Genomic DNA, 22,167 nt, shown 5'->3' on the forward strand with positions numbered 1-22,167 from the left:
CATATATGCATAATACGTGCTTCAAGACGAAACAAAAGAGCGTTTCCTCTCTCTCTCTCTCTCTCTCTCTCTCTCTCTCTCTCTCTCTCTCTCTCTCTCTCTCTCTCTCTCTCTCTCTCTCTCTCTCTCTCTCTCCCCCCTCTCCGTGCAAAATTTCGAAAGGGGAGCTCGTTGCTGGGGGGTATGACTTACACAAGACGACTCGTTAGCCGCGGCGGCAATTATCGCCGGAGGTGACGACGGCCATCGCAGCGCGCACACAGCGCAGCCTTTTTCGCGCCCTGCCACCCACTTCCTCGGACACTTCAGTTCATGCTCCAAGAACGCCATCATTCGTATCCCCGAGGTCGTAAAACAAAGGCGCCTCAGTCGCCCAATGACGATCGAAGGTAGCCCGACAGTTAGAACCCTTCTTTTTCTGTGTCTGGAGTTATTCCCCCCTCCCCCTTCACATTCTATTCCGGGTTTCATTGAGCTATGTGCCTGCGGCCGATGTTATGTTCGAGTTATCCTGACGAGGTACCACGAAACAAGACACAAGTGTCGATCAGCCATCCATCCAGTTTCATGATCCTCGCCAAGCCTCGACCGTCGCTGCTCCCTTTTCTGGCCTGCTTCAAAAACCTGAAGAAACGTGGCAGACAACATTCTCGTCAGATGGTACGTTTATACTGATGCATGCTTTAGGGTCACTATACGATTTGCAGCAGTGCCACTTTTTTTTTAAATACGAAAGTGTTTTATTCCCAGATACACGAAGATTTCACTGACGTCATATCCGTCACGGAAATGACGCCACTACAACGAAGCAGGCGGCCTGTAAAGGGTGCACCCCTGCACACAGGGTCTTCTTGCGGGGAAGCAACCTTTAGTACTAAAGAGTACGTTATACTTAGGGTTGTTCGTTTTCGGGTTTTATATTTTAACACGAAAATGTTCTATGCCGGTATTCACCAAGATTTCACTGACGTCATATCCGTCATGGAAATGACGCCAGTACACCTTTGCCAAAGCGACCCGTCAGCAGGACGTCGTTCGCCAAGCGCACCCACAAGACAGCCACCGACCCGCAAATCATGCTCAGCTGCAGATTTTGCTGCACATTTCACTTTCGTGTTACCGATTTCTATGACAGAGGAATCAAGCACAACTTATTTTTCTTTTGAAAATCCCGCCTGTGGTTATTACCAAAATCAAGAAGATGCAACTGAAGATGCAGAAATAGTACCTTTGGTGTTAGCTAAACCAGACATGCAAGTATCATTTGACGTATTTGACTTAATGAAGTGAGCACCGCACCTTTATTAGGCCTCTTATTGCAGAGATCTGATATTACGCCACGTTAGCCAGCGCTTAGTTACGAGTAAACATGCATTGCCTTGGGCTCTTCTCAGACGGCAGGACTCCATTTTACGAGCAAAGATAACCGACATTGTTGGCGTGTATATGGAAGAAATCTTCAAGTTCATGATGACAGAGTGGGGCATGCATTGCCAAGGCCACGGCACACAGCATGACACTGAGCTTTTCAGTGTTGCTTTGTGGGGCTGTACTAAACGTGCATTCATCTCACATCTAGAATGAAGTTGACAAAAAAGGTGGTGGGGGAGCAGGGAGCCGTGGTGGGAATCGTACTTGCTTGCTTTTCGGAAAACTTGACTGCATTTCACGAACTCCTTGAAGTGCTGGCCTATCAGAAGCTGGCGTCAGTGAATAGAAGAGCAGACCCAGCCCATTTGTCATCTTTTTTAAAAAAATTTAATATGGTGTATCTGACGTTATTTTTGTCGCGTATGTGCAGGGTAATTTTTTTGCCATTGATAATATATTTGCGCACTTTCTCGAAAGCCTACCATAAAGCCCTCAGCCAATGAAAGGGGAGGGGAAAGGGTGACGAACCGATGCTCCGTATTCTTCCGCAGCATCCGTGGGCAACGTCTACTTCCACGAGAGCGAAGCAGCAAACTACGTACGCCCTTTAAAACTGTACCACCCTCTACGCCCCCATTCATGGAAGCCCAAGGACCTCACGGATCGCGTCCCTTTGCCTCTTAGCATGGCAACCGAACACCTGAAGCCTAGAGCGAAGGGCGCTAACAGACATGAAGGTCGTGTCTTCAGCAATATGAACTCTCAAGACCACTCTGCATGTTTAGACAGACGCTGCTCAAAACGAAGAATGCTCTCACGCCGCCACGGCCTGGCTCAATCTGCACGTGGAGCAAGCGTAGTCGTATAACCCCGGCCCTGGCAGAACCGTTCGCGATCTCGAATTTTTAACCATCCTCGGCGCAACGAAGCACATCGCCGAGAACAACTGACAGGAAACGGCCACTTATACGCGGCACATGCAGACTCGCAGACGCCTTTCGAGAATTCCAGGCGAGAAACATCGAGCGCCACGTGCACGGTTAAGCGGATTCGTACGTCGGTGCCACGCGTACGAGAAAAAAGGGCACGGCATTGAAATCGCACGAATCCCGGGCCACGACAACATCACTAAAAACAGGAGGGAATGCGAGGCAGCGGGAGAAACAGTTGTCACTGTTTTACGCGGCCCTTTTCTCCAGCCATAACTCAGGTCTTTCTACATGGTGACATTCTACATCCAAGACCTTTTTTACATCCATCTCCACGTGCCAGGTGAAGATGGATGCCGCCGTAAGTCGTGCCAGGGCCAAGCTTTACGAAGGTCCTCTTTGAAATGAAATAATCCGGACGAAACTTGCTGAAACTTGCCTTATAGCCTCTTTCACAAATAAGAAGCCATCATACGTCATGCGCAGGCAGGCGTATTAAAAAGTCCGTACCTGCACCAGAAATTATACCGGAGTGACCCTGAACAAGGAAACTGCACGAAATGCGGTACATCAGCGACAGCTGAACATATCGTCTGGACATGCCCCATTCATCGTATTCTTCGAAGTCTACTTTCTCTAGGCCGCTCAGACCTCAGCAGGAGTGCTTTCACCCTTTGGTCATACGCGTCGCGGGGGGAGTAGACACTGCGCACATCCGTCGCCTTCGTACTGCATTCCAACGGACCGAAGCGCATCGTCCCTGGGTCACACACCCTGTCCTCTAGCCCTCCTCCCTCTCCAAGCACTTTTCACCGCATGAAGTAAGTCGAGAACCACGTCCAAATAAACGTTTCAAACAAACAAAACTGCAATAAATTGATGTCATAAAGAAATCGCTTTATTTAAAACTTCGCTTTATTCCAAGTGTCTCATAGTCTACACTGCGCACAGTGGAGAAACCGTACTTGCATTTAACGAACTACTACAGCTTACTGCACCAAGGAATTTGTTACAACGAAGGTTTCACCAATCGATTTCAACGCCTGCGCACATGTAGCATCTTAAACAGCGCCAGCAGGTAATTAGTGATATACAGTATAGGAATTCAAAGGAAATAGCATAAGCATTGTGTCTCTCTTGTCCTATAGGATCCGATGTTTCCAGCCATTCGTTACCGTTGTCACTCTATTTTTTTTTCTCGCGCCGTTCAATGGACAGACGCAGACAAACGGACAGATCTGAAATTTTTCCTATGTGTTCTCCAATAAAAATCCTCACTTGTGTGTAATAATCCCGAGTAGCTATTCAAATGGTTCCTGAACCAACCGAAACGCTCATTTATTTCGCCAATACGACGTCATGCTCAACAAATATCGGCCATCCTTTTACACATTTTAGCGTGTTCGCCTCGAGGTGGCCTCAATAACACCTCCCGCACGACGTGCCTCTTAGTGCAGGCGTGTAGTGTCGGTGCATTATACCACAATTTTATTTGATTTGTCTCAATACCTCGTCATGCTTCGTCATGTTGATTTCGTGCTATATTCCCATCATTTATTATTATAGTTTAATTAGCACTAATTGGGTGGCCACCAGAATATATATTTGATCCCATAGGCCCACACATCTACGTTTTGTTTAGTTTTGTTTGGTCATCGCGCTGACTACCCATACACACTTTCCAGGCAAAGGTGCCCGTCCCCCGAAAGGAAATTCGGCTAGCCGGTCCTCAGAATAATTGACCCAGCGCGAGTTTTCGTCCGGCTGCTTCGAAAGGCTAACCAGTGTCACCACGTACACACGCGGGGGCAAGGCGGGCGGCTTCCGCGAACGCCCATGGCGGCGCAATCAAGCGATATGCGCTCTTGTTGACCCCCTCCAATCTGGGCGCGGGCCGCTATGGAAGCAAGGGACGCGGCCGGTTGATCAATGGCCGCTCCCCGCGCGAAGGCCACTCGCCGTCGTCGGTGCCGGGGCGATCCCGATCGGGCGCGTCCTTCGCAACCGTGGCCACCGTGGAAGCCACCGTCGCTGACCGTGGCCATGGCGACGGAGAACCACAACAAACTTGACGCCTCCGCCACAAACACCGGCCGCCTCTCTCTCTCTCATCTCTACCGTCTCTTTTATCCCTTCGTTTTTTTGTGTTCGTAGACCTATAAAAAATAAGTTTGGCCGCGGCTGGCTAAAGCCTGACCCTGGGACAAGACAGCGGCCGGGGCAGTCCCGTTGCCGCGCGATACATCGACCCTATCTATACGCGCGGTAGCGGCCGGTCGCGCCATGCCCCGAGGCGAGACTGCGACAAAAGATGCGCAGGCTGTCACGCGTAACGATTTCTCTTTCGCCGAAATTCACTTTGCCGGCTCCGCATTAGCGTGAAGCCGCGGACCGAACCCACGGCCGCAACAGATAATTAAAAAAAAAAAAGACACTCCCGCGTACAGATCATACCAATGCAATTTAAAAAGAATACCCTTTTTCTACAAACAAGACCTTAATAAAACACGCTATTTGCTTCCAAGCCGAATCAAAACCGAATTCCTGCTTTTCTAGTGGCCAAAACAAATTAAACATTTCCTTAACCAAATTTTCGCAGCTAGTGAAAGTTGAGCAGTGCGCGCCGGAACGATCTGCCCTGCACTATTGTATACTGATCAGTGATCACTATGTACAATTGTGAACTGTAGAGTCATACTCGTCATGGAGATAATGCTACGGGATATGGCCACGCCCCTCTGGCTTTGCGCGGTTACGAGCAGTTCACGACTGTTTTTAGGTTCTCATGTTAGGGCGACAAGCATTTTGCCGTGAGCGCTAAATCCAGTTCGCACCAAAGCGCACGCAGGGACTGCGCCAGGGCGGTGTCGACAGATAGACCATATGATCAGCCTGGCTTAGCATTTACATATATTTTATATGAAGTAGAAACAAAATTAGGAAGAAGAAAAAAAGATTTGCAGAAGGGTATGTGAGAAGTCACTGGAATATCAAAAAGAAGTGCCTGCATTTTCTCAGCCGTCCATATTTCCCGTACAAGCCTAATGAACTGCGTTGTGGTCCCACACAAGGGCCGAGCGCCAGGCCGGTCATAGGTGAAAAAGGTCAGGAGTCCCTCGCGAGGGTAAAGGCAGCTTTCCAGGCATGAATTCCCCTTTCAAGGGTCCACACTCGACCAGGGACGCCTGTACCCATCAAAGAAACCGGTGGGTGCCCGGCGGTACGAAGATTCGAACCCGGTACGGTGGTACCTCTCGCGTACGAGGCGAGTGTTGTACCTCAGAGCCATCGCTGCGGTTGCACTGTTAAACGTACGTGTCTAATCAGATATGCTCTGTCCCAATCGGCTACTTTTAACGTGAAACGATTATATGTCTTACAAAGTGAAAAGTCTGGTGTTGTTCACACCGGATTCATTACGCAGTTTCCATTGTATTCAGAGATTCGCGTTTAGTATGGAGTTCAAAAACTGCGCCTGCTTTAAGCGTGTCTCGTATGCCTGCCTAACGATCGGAATGTGGGTTGTGTGGCAGCACCAATTCTCAAAATTCAGCCGCCATGCGACGCTGGTGCAAATTTGTGAAGTCTGGCTAATCCCAACATATCTATGTGGTACTGAACTCGCACAGTTCTCGTAAAGTCGCGTTTATATCTATTCCACGTCTTCTTAGGCGCTTTCGGAGAATGCAAACGTGCTCGTTACGCGGCTGTGTAGTCGTTAGCCCATGTGAGTGCAGAAACCATTCCCTCGACTCTAAAAATAAGGAGAGAGAGAAGAAAAAAATGTACTCATAACACAAAATAAAAGAAAAGCCCGCAGGATGCCTTTCTTCGAACTTCAATCTTGCCTCAGAGTAAGGGCGCTCTGGGGCAAAGACACTCCGAAACACTATAAGACGGTCCCAAAAGGAACGCCCAGCGAAAGTTTCAATCCTTTTCTTGCGCGTCGTGGATTGCATGCGGTATGCATGAGTGCTACAGCGAACGGCCTCCGCATTTCTTCTTTTTTTTTTTGCGACCCTTTCTTTCGTAGCCGCGCTTTTATCGACGACCACCCTCATAACAGGCCTTAAAAACGGTACCAGCGCACAAAATGCGGCGCGTCAACTTGGCTGTTACGATTTGTCTAGCTAAAAAGAAGGATGTCGCGCCTTGAGGCGCGAACGACTCGAGGGGAAAACAAGAGCGAAAGAACTAGGCGTAGCAAGCGAGCCGAGAAGCTGTGTCGCACGGATGGTGGCGTTGTCCTCGCCTCGGCCTGAAACTCGGAATGGCCGACTGTTGAGCCACTTTGTTCTGTTGGGCAGCGAGGTGTGCGCAGTGGGCACGCGTACGTCGCTTCTGTTGAGTTGCGGCCAGCGCGACTCTCTTTTCCCACTCCGGTCACGGTCTGAATGAGAAGGAATAGCAGATGATCCATAAAAGGAGCGTCGGCCAATCCCAGGGCGGCCGCGGGAGTCCGCCGACTCCGACGACTGGTTTCTTTCTACGGGCGCGGCTCCGCTCTTCTGCGTCGTGCTCCCTTTTGCGCGTTCTTTTCTGCTCCTTTGGCGCTAATTTGCAAAAAAAAAAAAAAAAAAAAGAAATAGGGTTTTCTTACTTTGGATCTTGGTCCTTTACTAAACGACTTTGACTAAACCATTTCAGCGACTTCACTATTCTCCCCACCCGCGAGCAATGGGCAACCGGCAATCCTTACTCTTTCAGGGCCTTTGAACCTGTAGGGTGAATTACGTGCAATAATTAGGTGTTTTCCTGATATATATATATATATATATATATATATATATATATATATATATATATATATATATATATATATATATATATATATATATATATATATATATATATATATTTAGTGTGAGCTTTGTTTGAGGCTACAGCCTGTATGCCACCATAGGTAGCAATTGCCCACTATCATCACCACCGGCGTGAGGTGATCACTTCTTCATTTCCTGTACAAACTCATCATCATCGACGAGCCCGCTTCTTCGGAGATCATCATCAGTGCTGGGGCTTGATCGCCATCTTGCGTTCTAGTCGACTCGCCTCCGAATAAAGGAGCTACGAAGCCACGGTCTGGTCGCCTGCTATCTACGGCCTCACAAGTGGTGGAGCTGCAACTCGATCCCGACCTGTACCTCTCCTTCGACACCCCTGGAGCTCCGTTCCGGTCGCCGCTTGCCCTCGGGACCAATGCCCATGTCGCAAGATACTCCCAGTGGCGCTGTTTCAGCGCCCCTGCAGTGCATCGTGACCAGCCCCCAGCGCGACCCGCCCCACTTCTATGGTCTTCGGGGAGAAGACGTGGAGGAGTGGCTGGACAGTTACACCCGCGTCAGCCAGTTCAATAGGTGGGATGATCACAACAAACTGTTGAACGTTGGCTTCTCTCTTAAGCAAGTCGCTGAGACATGGTATTTAAACCACCGACACGACTTTGCCGACTGGGCTGGCTTCACTACGGAGCTGCGAAAGATTTTTGGCTCCACTAAAGCTCGGAGCGACAACGCAAAGAGGATACTGGATGTCCGCATGCAGCAAGCTAACGAGACCTATACCTCGTACATCGAAGATGTTCTAGCACTGTGCCGCCGCGTCGACAAAGATATGCAGGAGTCCGACCGTGTCCGTCACATTCTGAAGGGGATCGGCGAGTTCGCGTTCAACGCACTTGTCCTTCAGAACCTGGACACTGTATCAGACGTAATCTCTACTTGTCAGCGTCTCGACGGATGTCAGTCGATCCGCCTTCCACGGGACATGGCGTCTACTCATCATCTTGGAGACGAACAACAACTTCGTGCGATGATTCGCGCTATAGTTCGCGAGGAAATGTATGGCGACGTCTCTCACTGCACACATGGTGTCCCCTCAACATCTCCTGCTCCTGGCCTTCGCGAGATGGTTAAAGAGGAGCTTGCCGCCATGTAAATAAGCTGTAAATACATCGTTGGACTGTCTCATCGTTCATGTCGTCTCTACTGCCGCCACGTAACACGTAAGTTACCATCCTCAAACTAACAGACTTACGGAACGCTTTCACCGCACTCTTTCCGACATGCTGTCGATGTACATACAGCCTGATCACAGAAATTGGGACACTATCCTACCTTTTGTTACTTTTGCCTTCAACACCGCAGTTCAACGCACCACAGGATACACCCCATTCTACCTTGTGTACGGTCGGCACCCTTCATACACTTTGGATACCTGCTTCTTTACCGCTCCGGTTTCCCCTTCTGCATCGTCCCCCGAACAATTCGTTTCTCGCATCGCACATTGCCGCCAGCTTGCTCGCACGCGCACTGAAGCTAGTCAACAGGACCGCAAACAACGCTATGACACTGCTCATCGATCTGTTTACTTCTCCTCTGGTGACGAAGTCTTGATCTGGATACCGGTTCGCGTTGCCGGCCTCTGCGAGAAATTTTTACACCGCTTCCTTGGTCCTTACAAGATTCTCGAGGCGACCTCACCAGTCAATTATCGCGTCACCCCAGTTTGTGGAACTTCGGACCGTCGTCGTCGCGGTACAGAGATTGTACACGTGTCCCGGCTTAAGGCCTTCACTCGCCGTGATCCTGCCTACGGCAGGCGGCCGCTTTTCCCAAGAGGGGGCATTAGTGTGAGCTTTGTTTGAGGCTACAGCCTGTATGCCACCATAGGTAGCAATTGCCCACTATCATCACCACCGGCTTGAGGTGATCACTTCTTCATTTCCTGTACAAACTCATCATCATCGACGAGCCCGCTTCTTCGGAGATCATCAACAGTGCTGGGGCTTGATCGCCATCTTGCGTTCTAGTCGACTCGCCTCCGAATAAAGGAGCTACGAAGCCACGGTCTGGTCGCCTGCTATCTACGGCCTCACAATATATATATATATATATATATATATATATATATATATATATATATATACAGAAACATAGGTCGGCAGTCTACAACGCCAAAGGAGGCCTATGCCTCCTTTGGCGTTGTAGACTGCCGACCTATGTTTCTGTATTTCCTCAACGAGCCCCTCATTTCCTTACTATATATATATATATATATATATATATATATATATATATATCGTGCTTTTACCTTGTTCGAAGTTTTTCTTCTCTTGTATATATATATATATATATATATATATATATATATATATATATATATATACAAGACAGAAATAAGGGTTGGCAGTAGAGAAAACCTCGGAAGGCAAAGGGGAGAATGTGGTTTCAATGACCTACCACATTGCCTTCCGAGGTTTTCTTGACTGCCAACCTTTATTTCTGTCTTATTTTCAACGATCCCCTCATTTCCTATTCTGATTCCCTATATGCACTGCAAGGGCCTCTGTTCTGGCAGCCTTGGTGCTATAGGGTGCTTAAGAGGGTACAACGCTGGCCGGCCACTCTCGACATGTCGTAGACTCTCGCGTCATGGTCCGGGGGTAAAAAAGGTCTCCTTCACCCCGAGTGTCCGAGCTGCGCTTGCTACCACCCCCAAGCGCAGGAAACAAAAATACCTTAACATAAATACCCCAGAAAGTGGAGGCGAAAATAGCCCCGCCGGTAGCGTAGTGGTCATCGCACCAGACCGGTATTCTGGAGGTCGTGGGTTCGGATCCCGACTGGCGGGCATTTTTTCTCCGCTTTCTTTCTTTCCAGATTCTTTGTCTGTTTCGGTGACCTGCCACAGCCTCCCCTTTGCTTTCTGAGGTTTTCTTGACTGCCAACCCTTATTTCTGTGTTATTTCTACGAGCCCCTCATTTCGTATTTTAATTCGTTATATATATATATATATATATATATATATATATATATATATATATATATATATATATATATATATATATATATAGTAAGGAAATAAGGGGCTCGTTGAGGAAATACAGAAAGATAGGTCGGCAGTCTACAACGCCAAATGAGGCATAGGGGTTTGGTTAGGCTCTTTTTTTGCTACGGTTAATGAAGTTAACATTTTTTTAAATATACGGAGGAAAGAAAGAAAGAAAAACACGCGCCCAGAGTGGGGACCGAACCCACGCCTTTCGATTAGATCTCGAATGGCTTACCAATTCGGCTGTCTGGGCGACTGTGTTCTCCTTCACTTTCTGGGCTATTTATATCTAATCGAAAGGCGTGGGTTCGGTCCCCACTCTGGGCGCGTGTTTTTCTTTCTTTCTTTCCTCCGTATATTTAAAAAAAATGTTTACTTCATTAACCGTAGTAAAAAAAAAGCCTAACCAAACCCCTATGCCTCCTTTGGCGTTGTAGACTGCCGACCTATCTTTCTGTATTTCCTCAACGAGCCCCTCATTTCCTTACTATATATATATATATATATATATATATATATATATATATATATATATATAAATATATATATATATATATATATATATATATATATATATATATTGTCAAGAAGACAGCCGACACGCCGGTAGCCGGTTGAGGTTGTTTAATTGCAGGAGCGAAGCCGATGGATAAAGCAGGTCTGAGCATTGCGATCACCAAGCGCGTTTCTGGCGCATGCACGTCCTGGGGTTCATCGTCTTCCCTGACACCTCTTTGGCGCATATCCCCGTGTGGGGATTTGGCATAATCCTATATGGGCTATGCTGGTGAGGCACATACCCCGATGTCTGGATGGCATATTGCGTCTATTGCATTTGTTCATTACCCTCGTTACAATATATATATATATGGGCGTTTGGCTGTTCGACCGACACCGCTATACGTTACGGGCAAGGAGGATCCCGTAACGTAGCAATAGCACAGAAGAACTGAGAAATGAACAGAATATTTGTAGACCACTTGCCCAATATCGAGGAGATGACCACGGTGCCTTCTTGAAGTGGCTATGACAACGCGATTCGAGAGAGTAAACTGCAATGTTTCGAAATGGCAACTCAGCGCACGTGCAAGTTATTTGTGCCCGTGGTGGACACATTTGGGTCTAGTGACCAAGCCGCCCTGCCCTCATGGGCGTGGTCATCTTGCAAAAACTTCAAGATGTCGTTGACGAATGGGGAACTTTCGGTAACACTATAAGTTGCGTCAACGGGCATACTTCTACCCTGCTCCCCTGGATTTCTCGGATGTAAGATAAAGCATCAGCAACGGCGTCGCCGCTGCCAAGGAGCCAGTCGAACTGCTGGCGGCGCAGCGGGACAAGGGGGGAAACACGGGCATACCCCGTGGTGACGTTAGGCCTGACGTCGCGCTTTGAAACGTAACATCGTCAAGCGGTACCCTACTCTTGGCGTACAATGAGATTGACCTTGCTTGGCAGTTCGCTGAGCTTAACGCTGGGGAGGCCAAATGCTAAGTCTAAGGCCTAACAGAGGTGATTAGACGAGCACCTTACTAGACTTAATGGAGAGATGAAGGAAAATACACGAAGAGAAAACGATGACGCTCACGCTTCCACGTCCACACCTTAACCCACATGAAATTGTTTTGTAAGCTCATTAGTAGGCCCTGCAAACGGTGATCTCTAGCAAAAGGCGAAAGATCAAATCGCAATTGGAAATTGAGGAGAGGCCTGAGCATTGAGGAGAGCCTGAGGAGAGGCTCAAGCGTACATGTCCTCGGCAACCTGTATCAGGTTCGCCTCTGCGCATGCCCGCCGAACTGTATTCGAAAACGCATTGCAAAATGGCTTAGCAACTCAAATATTCAAATATTCAAATAAATAAATAAATAAATAAATAAATAAATAAATAAATAAATAAATAAATAAATAAATAAATAAATAAATAAATAAATAAATAAATAAATAAATAAATAAATAAATAAACTTGGTGCGCAAGCACTAGGAATGTCGGCCACAAAAATTCCGTGCACGCACTCTGTTGCCTGAGTGCGTCCAAGGCCTGCAAAGTGTTACGTACCGTAAAGTAACACATTCCCCCGGCGGCATATTATACAACGCCTTATAAGAAGGAACATACAGGGTGTCCCAGCTATCATGCACCAAGATTTAAAAAAAGAGTAAAGGCGTAACTCGAAAGAAACCAGGTGCATAATGTTTGCAGTACTGTGAAGAAGCGCACAGTATTTTTTTCTTTAATGAGACTGAATTAACTAATTGTAATTAATTATCTAACTCGAGAAATACTTTCCTAATCACTAAAGTGTCAATGAGGCACTTGTAGGTAACCACGAGGGGCATCTAACTGCGCTATTTTCAGCGATTAACTAATTGCGTACACATTTATTCTGACTGATAAAGGAAACCCGCGAAATATGAAAAATACCACGTGACGGCGCCTCCGCGCGCACCGTAAAGCAACGCCCTCAAACAGGCTGCCTCTGAGTTAGCCAGAATGAAATAGACAAAAGAAAGAAAGAAGAAATCGCGACCGAGTTTGTTCCTTATCTGCACACGCGTCCCGCGAATCTTGCTGCTGCTGCTCCTTCCATGCATGCTATTATCAAGGTCATGCGCTGTGTCTTCGGGCGGGTAACACACGAAGCAGTTGCTTTCAATCAGCTTTGTTTGGGGACGCTGCTTTACAATGCGCGTGTAAGCGTCGTCACGTGGTATTTTTCATATTTCGCGGGTTTCCTTTATCAGTCAGAATAAATGAGTACGCAATTAGTTCGTCGCTGAAAATAGCGCAGTTAGATGCCCCTCGTGGTTACCTACAAGTGCCTCATTGACACTTTAGTGATTAGGACAGTATTTCTCGAGTTAGATAATTAATTACAATTAATTAATTAAGTCTCATTAACGAGAAAATTACTCTCCGATTCTTCACAGTACTGCAAACATTATGCACTAGGTTTTCTTCGAGTTACGCAATTTCTCTTTTTTTAAATCCTGGTGCATGATAGCTGGGACACCCTGTATATGGTGCATTCGGACCATATGCTGTGGTTGGTACGGTCAACCCGTCTGTAATTGGTTGTTCTTTTTGTTGTTTACACTCACCTTATCGTCCATTGCCTCGGGCAAGTACTCGCCGATTCCGTGGGAACGGGGGGGGGGGGGGTATTATAGTATTTGCAAATAACACTGTCATGCTTTTGCTTCTCTTAGTGCGTGTTAAAATGCTGGTAGAGCTTTTTGTTAACATCGAGCCTTTTCGTGACCTCCTTTAGGAAGTTGGCTTCCTATCATCAAGACCGCACTTGCAGTAAACCACGCTTTACAGGACGTTCCCGTATGGGCCATTGGATGGCGCGACGACACGGTAGCTCCGCATTAGCAGTTGTCGCTGTAAAAAGTGTCTCGCCTTCGTGTGCATTCCTCCCAAATATTGTGAATATTTTCACTCCATTTGTTTACATCGGAGTAGCACGAACGGCAAATTATATTTGCGGATTTTGGAGTACCTGGCTGAAATGAATTCATTTAAGCTCAACTTATAAACTTCTCACAGCAGGTTCGGTTTTCTGTTATGCGTTCGCTTTGCTGTAAAATAAAAGTAACCTGGGCACGTCAGTCTGAAGACATTGCCGCTCTCTTTCAGAAAACAACCCGAGCAAACAACAGGATGAGAGGTTTGCAGAAAACGACGACTCACCACCGGCAGGGATGGGGGCTGCCTGCAAGGAGCAAATAAAGAAAGAACATTGCAATGACCCGGACGCATAAACTCGCGCACGTTAACAAGTGTCAGAGGCACAGCGAGGGTCAAGGGAATTTAAGCATTCTCACACTGGAGAAATCCTGGGTTCGCCCTCAACTCTGCACTGACTTAAAAAAAAATGCCTCCAGTCCACGCTATGACCATGGCTGGACAGCGAAACTGCAAAACGGATGCAACAAACAAAACTCGGCTGCTTTTAATTTGTAATTTAGCATGCCTCGGAGTTAAGTAGCTTAATAAAACTTGGGAGGACTAGTTTTATCCTAACCAACAAACGTGAGGCTGTCCCCTTCACGGTGGCTTTATGATGCTACTGGAAGGGCTTAGGAGGTTGTGGCTTTACGTTATTTGCATTATAATGCGGCTGATAGATGTCCGTGCTATCTGTAGCAATAAAACTCCTCTCGGCTGGGTAGTCGTTTGGGTAGTATAACGACATATTGTTTGTTTTGAGAGGATTTCGTCAAAGCACGAGTTACAGCCGTTTCCTGTTACAGGAAATGGCTGTAAGTAAAATGTTTCGCATATTTTTATAAACTAACCCCTTGCCTGCATTCCGCTTTACGCGCGAGTTGTGCAATGGCGGCGTCACTGCAGGCCCCGAATACAGCCCCCGACTAAGGTCAGGGGCTGCAATCGTCTCTTGCGTTGTAAAGAAGCCTCTACAGAGGATTAAGCGAGGCGTGGCCTGGGTACATCGCTACGTCACGCCCCAATCGATATGCGCCCTTGTTGTGTCCCTGACCCGAGAATCTGTGGTTTGATCACCAAGGTACAGCCTTTTATTTTGTCTGCGGCACTTTTCGAAGCGTAAGAGACGGTGTCAGCAAAATATTTCTGCTTTCCTTTTGTCTCAGTAAGACATGCCTCTCCGCTGATAGGTGACCCTTAATTGATGTTGTATCCTTCGCACGAATGCCCTCTCCCACACTTTACGTAATCTTTTCCGTCTGACTACTTCTGTCGCGAAAACGAAGCTCTGCTCAGGTGCTAGACGATGTTCCAAGGTCATATACAAATCGTCAACGACCGTGGGAGTATCGAAAGAAAGAAAACAACAGGCAGCGCAGAAGCAGCACACGACTCGTGGAAAGGCCGTACCTTCGTCCGACTGTCGACAGCATGGACGGAATCGGTAAGAAAGACAATCGTGCCACGCGGAGGCCGCTGATGGTTCCATCAGTGGAAACGTCCATTCGAGCAGTGATCTCTGGGTGAAAGCCCTGGCCCCGAAACGCCACTGCCGCTCTGTCGCTGAGAGCTTGCAGTACACGTTCCCGGCACGAACGAGAAAGCGTGGGTGAGGTGTGCCCTCAATATGAGTGCACTTACCAACTGATATACATTCTTAGCGTGCGTCCTGTCCTTTGTTTCTAGAGTAAATTAACGTTTCCCTCGTTCTTTGAATAACTGTTCAAACCAATCTTAAGATATGGTGTCAGCTTTTCTACGTAAAATCTGTCTTTTGAATGGCCACGAAGCTTGGCATATATGAAGGTGATCTTTCTACGTACATCACTCGCAGCAATATTTTGCATGGGCGAAGAGTAGATGAAAAGGAGAGCCTGCACGGAACCGCTGCAACGTGCTGTGGTAATCAATGCACGGTGCACGCTGTCATGCTGCGCTTAGCAACCCACGGGAACCCGTATGGATATTTGGTGCAGATGTGTGGCGTTGCCTTGTTCAGCGCTTATTATCGCGGCCGTTACATTGACCAATGAAGCCCGTGTGTTGGCCTGAGACTGTTTCCTTCCCCTTACACTCTGCGAAACTGGCCACACACGAGCGGCACTCCGTACTTCCAGTTGCCGGTCATACCCAAGGGGAAGCCAAATTCGGTCTGAGAGTGACTGCCTACGGAGCCCAGTGTTGTGTATTGCATCTCGTAGGGGGAAGAAAAAGGCTGCCAATTTGCCCCGTCTCCGTAGGCAATCTTTTTTCAGGGAGGGTGGGGACAGCGGCGCTGCCGTAGTGTTGCGTTGCGAATTTTTTGGAGCGTACGTTGTCCACTGCGAATCATTTACACAACCGTTACCTGGCACGCCGACACTCCGGGAAGCTGTAGCTGTGAAGTCAGCATTCTCGTTATCGCAATAACTCCTGATATTTATGGCGTTCGCTGTAAAAGGATCATTTGCTTCGACAGAACGGAGAAATTCGCGCAAATAATGCCCAGACAACATGGCAACTTTAGACTTCAATCCCAGCAGTGGACCTCAAGGAAGTAAACAGCAGCTGTACAAAGCCAGCGCACCTTATCACTCCCATAGGTTACGGCTACATTGGGGGCCGGCTCCGAATCATCCTGCTGAGCGATTCTGACCACATGAAAATGAGCCGCGTCATCGCTGCCGAGGCGGACAACTGCTGATGAGTGGCCACCGGTGTGCACGGACTTTCTGCGCGTAGTAATTTCAAGGAAGGGTACCGCGAATGGGCTCACATGGGGGAACTTAAAGCAAACAATTATTGAATGCTGGGCATACATTCTGCTTCTAGCTTTAAAAAAACGCGGAAAGATGAGCGCGAGGTGCATTGCTGATTAGTAAATAGTTCGCGTATTACAACGTCCCAAATAACATGCAAGGCTTCCGGGGGTCCTAGTCGTGAACCAAGGCACGCAGACTAATTTTGCGCACAAACTTAACATGGGTCACTTGCGCCCGGTGCCCGACATACATGACCAAACCCAGTGTTATTCTCTATCGGGCAGAAAAACAAACAGATGGGTGAGGAAGGATTCCGCCCAAGCGCATGGTTCGTACTTCCTCTGCCGTTAGTGGGTCCAACCCCTTACGTTCAGATAAACAGCTTTCTCTCTCTCTCTCTCCTTCCCCATTTGCGGTGCACCATCACGCGAAACGGAGCCACTTCGTGCAAACAGGCGTCGCCGACGGGTTGAGTGAGCTTTTAGGACAATTTATGGCTTGTAGCTATAAACGCTAAATTAGTTCCTCTTCGCGCAATCAAGTTTTCCAAGCGCAGATAGAATTACGGGGAAAGTGTGCACCAGTTCAAACCAACCGGGACGAAATCCGTACATAGTGCCCCTTCGGAGTATTCGGGGTTAGCTCCTCCAGGTAGGCCCCACGGAGAGCCCACTGCCGCTAATTGAAGTGGAAGCAGCGGGTGTAGCGCGACGGGGACCTCGGCGCGTCAGCCCAGCCGTCCGCAGAAAAAGGGGAGGGCGGCTGACGCCGTGGCTGACGCTAATCTGAGGCACGGGACAGCGAAGACGGGCAAAAGAGCGACCACGCCCACGGTGGCTGTCCGAGGCGAGCATCGTCAAAGAGCGGACGTGGCCCGTGCATATCACGCAAGAGCACGAGCCGTGTTATTTCGGCCCGGCGGCAGCGGCAGCCTTGATTCGGGCAAGGCGGCCGCTTTGCAGCCCGCAGAGCCGCCCGTGACCGGCACGCTCAACTGACCGGGCGGCCTTGTCACGCCAGCGGATCGGCGGACGCCGCCGCATCACCGTGCACGGCCGCTGACTGAAAAGGACTTCCGCGCGCGCGCTCCTTCGCCGCCCGCGAACAAAAATGCACCCCGCGGTGTCCCGCCTCCTCCCAACCTCTGGCCGCTCACTCCGTTGTCTCACGGACTTGGCCTGGTGACGTGTACTGCATTGTAGCGACAGGGGACTAGAATGCTAGCGGTACGAGGGCAACAACTTTGACGCTGTGCGCGGGCTTTCTAATCTAAGCGGTGTCGGCTCGGGGCCCGATCCCTTCTCTTTGCGTGCACAATCGGGGCTTCCGCCGAGGAGGTTACGGGGATTACGAAACCGGCCAGCGAGCGCACGTCTTTCTGAACCTGAACATCATTTTTTAGTTATTACATCGAACGCAAAGAAATGCTGAATTCACCCTGTTCGTGGCACCCCGTATTGACGGAACTTATTCGCTGCGCCAGCAGCGGTTGCAACACGAAGGCTTCTGGCTCATCGTAGGTCCACGAAGGTTCGCGAAAAGATGGAGCCCATATCTGTTGTCGCGCCATGTCTACCAAGTGGCGCGGGTCAATGCGATTCTACGGGCAAAAGTTTTCGACTCTTGGTTGTGCAAAAAAAAAAAAATCAAAGCCCCTTTCTTAAAAGAAATATGTTTAAAACGCGCAGCTTTCTCCCATGCAACCTGACTCAAAGCCAAAGTTCACTATCTCAAGCTCCAACGCCAAAGCACACATCAGCTCAGCCAAAGTCCAGAGCCAACGTCCAACCCCACAGCACCGAAGTTCTGGCTGTAGAACCTCACACCCTGCAGCAGCTGCTCTACTGAAAACCATTTTGTCGTAAATAACCATCACTACAGGTTTCCAGGTTTCAGGACCTTGGCTGTGGTTTCAGTAAAAATGCGTATTTTCAAACTGTGCGTGCTGCCAAAATAAGCCTTCCATTCCAGGCCCCGAAATCGTGCAGGTGGTCCTAGCCCTCTTCCTGATCGACCAATTGTGTCAGAATAATCTCCTTATGAAACTGGTACTGCATTCAACGAGTGCTGTGTACGTGTTGCAAACACTGTAAGCAAAGTCGTCTCATATTTTTGGCCTTCTGCTACACCGTCGGGCCTATCGTTTGCGACCCAATCGTTAAACTTAGCGACCGGCCAAGCAACTTCAATTATTCATTTCACGTCAAGCTACGGGTACCGTTTGACGGTGGTACCCGTAAGCGTTACGTATTTGATTTGACCTCTAAGCGTTACGGCAGGCCTAATGTCAGGCCGGTGCACGTTCCCCCATATCCCCCCGACAAGCCCACTTCTTTTTCCGCCGCTGCGCCGACAGCTGGCCCCATAGCAACGGCGGCAGCGTCCGTAACGCTCCCCCATACATCCTCGAAATGGAGCGGGTTCGAGCATAAGAAGTGCCTTCGCTCTAAAACACACTTGAGATTCTTGCGAAATCTGCCGGCTTCCGCAACTGACCGGTTGCACTGATAAGGTCTGGCAAAACGAGCTCTTTCTATCACCCTTCCTTTGTCTGCGATGTTTGCAGACTCTCGAGGAATCCATCCAGATTCTTATCCGCCGCGGCATAAACGAATAAAAGTTCGGACTGCTTCGTTGTATCTGTGAGTCTCGACCTTTGGCTTAAAAACAGTCGCACTGGGAATCGCAATAATGGGGAGCTAAGGTCCTTTAACTCTTTGTTTACAAACAACGGCTAAGTGCAGCCACCGCAAGTTAGCCAGTTGCGTGCACAGAAACAGCATCCCCGCCGCACATAAGTAGCAAGTCTACCCGTTCCGCATACGAACACGAAAGTCCTTTAATGCTTTGTTTACAAGCAGCGGCTGAGTCATCGGAGTCAACGGAGCCACCGCAACCTCGCCGTTCCCACGCGTATACAGTACACAAACAAGCAGCATTCCCAGAATACATGTGTAGCAAGTCTCCCACCTATTCAGAAAGTCAACCGAATTTATAGCCGGCTTCGCCAGTCACCATGGGATGAGCGTCTCCCCAACGTCAGTTCCTGCTCGCGATCGCGTGCTCGCTCGAGCGTTACCCACTTTGGAGCAGTGTAGACGAACAAAGAGAGGGAAAACTGGGCGCCAGCCCGGGAGGACTGCTTTTTGGTGACCGTAATTCGCCGAGCAGTGGTCTCGAGGCCTCCAAACCACTAGTCCCGCCGCTATTCGCGTAGAAGCTGTCTGGAAGCACATTCCGTCATCCTGGCCCCGCGTCACGTGGCCCTCGATCGTTTCCCTGATTAATTTCATTTTCTTCACTAAAAGAAAAAAATTAGCAGTGGCTTAGCTCAGCTTTGCCAGGCGTGAGCTAAGGTTCAGCTGGTTATTGTTAGCTTTCCTGGTTGTCTAGGATTAGCTCATTATCATGCTTACTGCTGCTAAAACGATCTCCAGTCCAGTCCAATCCAATCCAGTAGCGGTGGCGGCGGCTCCGGCGCGCAAGCTGTGCGCTGTGAGACGTCACTGCTGCTCGCGCATGCGCAGCACGGCTCTCCAGGAGCTACGCGAAACTGCTCAACCTCGCCCAGTGTAGCTCACGCTACAAAAAAGAATGAAAACACGGTAAGCCTTCGTTACAACCATGCATATCCTCGGAACAGAAGTTATAAGCGCTATATTTTATTTGTTACAAGCGGCAAAGAGCTGCTTTTCAGGCACTTCAGTGGGAACCACGAAACACTTCGAATAATTGGTGGGAATTCGAATGAAGCGATTTCGTTGTAACGAGAGCTTACTGTTATACATGTTCTTTAAAAGCACGAATGGGCGGACAAAAAGCGCGAACTCTTTTTGTTAAAATACTACTGCTGTGTTTCAAGGGCGGGTCAGTTCTCACAGCAAGGGACACACGGCATCTAAAACTTTTTTTATTAATATTTCGCTACCACACCACCAAACTGGGCAGCGACCCTTTCGCCTTTGATTAGATGCAGAATTTCGCGTCGCTTAAGACTGCGCAATACCTGCGGAGCAGCTCGCAAACACTGGGAAAACGAGCTGCTAGGTTCGTTATCGAATAGCGACAGTGTCGTATTGAATTTACCTACAGAGCTCACGGAGAATTCCATACCAAAGAAGAGTACTGCACTGTTGTTGCTATACGCCTTCTCACGTGATGACTAGTGAAGTAACATCGCATTTGAAGACATCACCAAACATTACCGCACTTCAAGGCAACATTTTGCACCTCCTCACCCGCAGCTTACTAAAACAGAAGTAATACTCCGGAGGCTTCAGACGAACACCTTTCCTCACCCAATACCCCGCCACATGTAAATTATACCCTAACCAATGTACCCTCATACGTGTGATCTTGGGGGGCGAACATAACTTCGCCGTCCCAGCTTTACCCACTTCCCTTCCCCTCGCTGAGCTGTGGGAGAACCTGACGACCGGCGCCGGCTTGGGTGCACAGCAACTCCTGGTGTCCAGGGCTGAGACAGCACGGTCGTCCCATGGTCTCCTCGACTAAGGGACCATGCGCTCCCACATCACCAGGCTCACAATAAAGTTTTAAGAGCGAATGCTCTTTATAAGCGACCCCAAACCATCCACCGCCGGCGTCGGCGGCGGCGTCCGCAGTGCTCTTTAAAGAAAAAATTCCCCCGCATTTCCCCGAGGGGGAGAATGTGAAAGTGCGAATGCACGGTTGTCGGCCCGCTTGCGGCGCTTGCGCTCGGCCCCCGCAGCCCACCGCCTTCTCTTCCATCTCTTCCATCGGGTTTGTAGTATCACGTGTACACCACGCAGTTATCAAGCCGCTATAACGCCGCTGAGTCGCCAACGCACGCCGCTGACGACGTAGTTTGAATGCGTTAAAGATATAAGGCGCGTTACTCACTCTGATATCAGCGTGGCTTCCGTGGCTTAGTCGGTAGCGCGTCGCGCTGCGGCCGCAAAGTCCTCGGATCGAAACCTGGCGCCGGATGCTGTTTCTTTTTTAAATGTAGAGGAGCACTGCGGACGCCAACGCCGCCGACGCCGCCGCCGCCGCCGGCGGTGGATGGTTTGGGGTCGCTTATAAAGAGCATTCGCTCTTAAAAACAGCATCCGGCGCCAGGTTTCGATCCGAGGACTTTGCGGGCCGCAGCGCGACGCGCTACCGACCAAGCCACAGACGCGACGGTGATATCAGTGTTAGACGCGCCTTATATCTTTAACGCATTCAAACTACGTCGTCAGCGGCGTGCGTTGGCGACTCAGCGGCGTTATAGCGGCTTGATAACTGCGTGGTGTACACGTGATACTACAAACCCGATGGAAGAGATGGAAGAGAAGGCGGCGAGGGGGTGGGCTGCGGGGGCCGAGCGCAAGCGCCGCAAGCGGGCCGACAACCGTGCATTCGCACTTTCACATTCTCCCCCTCGGGGAAATGCGGGGGAATTTTTTCCTCCTGCTCCTGCTTCCTCTCGCACAGTAAAACGTTTGCTGTACATCCTCTCTCCGCGACGGCTGAGACATTTTTGCGCTAAGCGCACGAGCACACGGTTTCGATTACCCGTCGCGGAGGGTGGCGCAAAATCAACATCCGCTCGTTCTGCCACCCTCTACAAAGGCGCACCTCACGTCTCCGGAGTGGCTTCGATGCGGATATATGCTCAATCTAAGCCCCTGTCCCCTTCTTCCAGTTCCCACGACCCACGCGAGCAACAAGTCGCTCAAGTACGCCTGCAGCCCGCTCACCTGTCCGACACGGGAATCGTTTTGTGCCACAGGGTAACCGGTTCGTGAGTCAGTTGCGGCGATAAAACGTAACAAAGGAAAGCAACGACGACAAGCAGAGAGGCGCCTCTCA

The 22,167-nt window shown here is 49.3% G+C and overlaps 1 protein-coding gene and 1 non-coding gene across 4 annotated transcripts in view; both read right to left on the reverse strand.

Moving 5' to 3' along the window:
- Bdg (sodium-dependent transporter bedraggled) overlaps positions 1–22,167 on the reverse strand; it is a 210,753-nt gene that overhangs the window by 120,064 nt on the left and 68,522 nt on the right. Inside the window, exon 2 of one of the 3 annotated variants that reach the window (XM_077682551.1) lies at positions 13,832–13,853. The exons of the other annotated variants lie outside the window; for them this stretch is intronic. The gene's annotated coding sequence lies outside the window, so the exon portion shown is untranslated. The remainder of the gene's footprint in view (positions 1–13,831; positions 13,854–22,167) is intronic. 3 annotated transcript variants of the gene reach the window in all.
- On the reverse strand, positions 11,729–11,852 carry LOC144154019 (U5 spliceosomal RNA). Its single transcript, XR_013319439.1, has one exon. It is a non-coding gene; the product is annotated as a U5 spliceosomal RNA (small nuclear RNA).

This window comes from Haemaphysalis longicornis, unplaced genomic scaffold, assembly GCF_048455015.1.
Source record: "Haemaphysalis longicornis isolate Haplotype H1 unplaced genomic scaffold, Haemaphysalis longicornis Haplotype H1 scaffold_9, whole genome shotgun sequence".
Lineage (NCBI taxonomy): Eukaryota > Metazoa > Arthropoda > Arachnida > Ixodida > Ixodidae > Haemaphysalis > Haemaphysalis longicornis.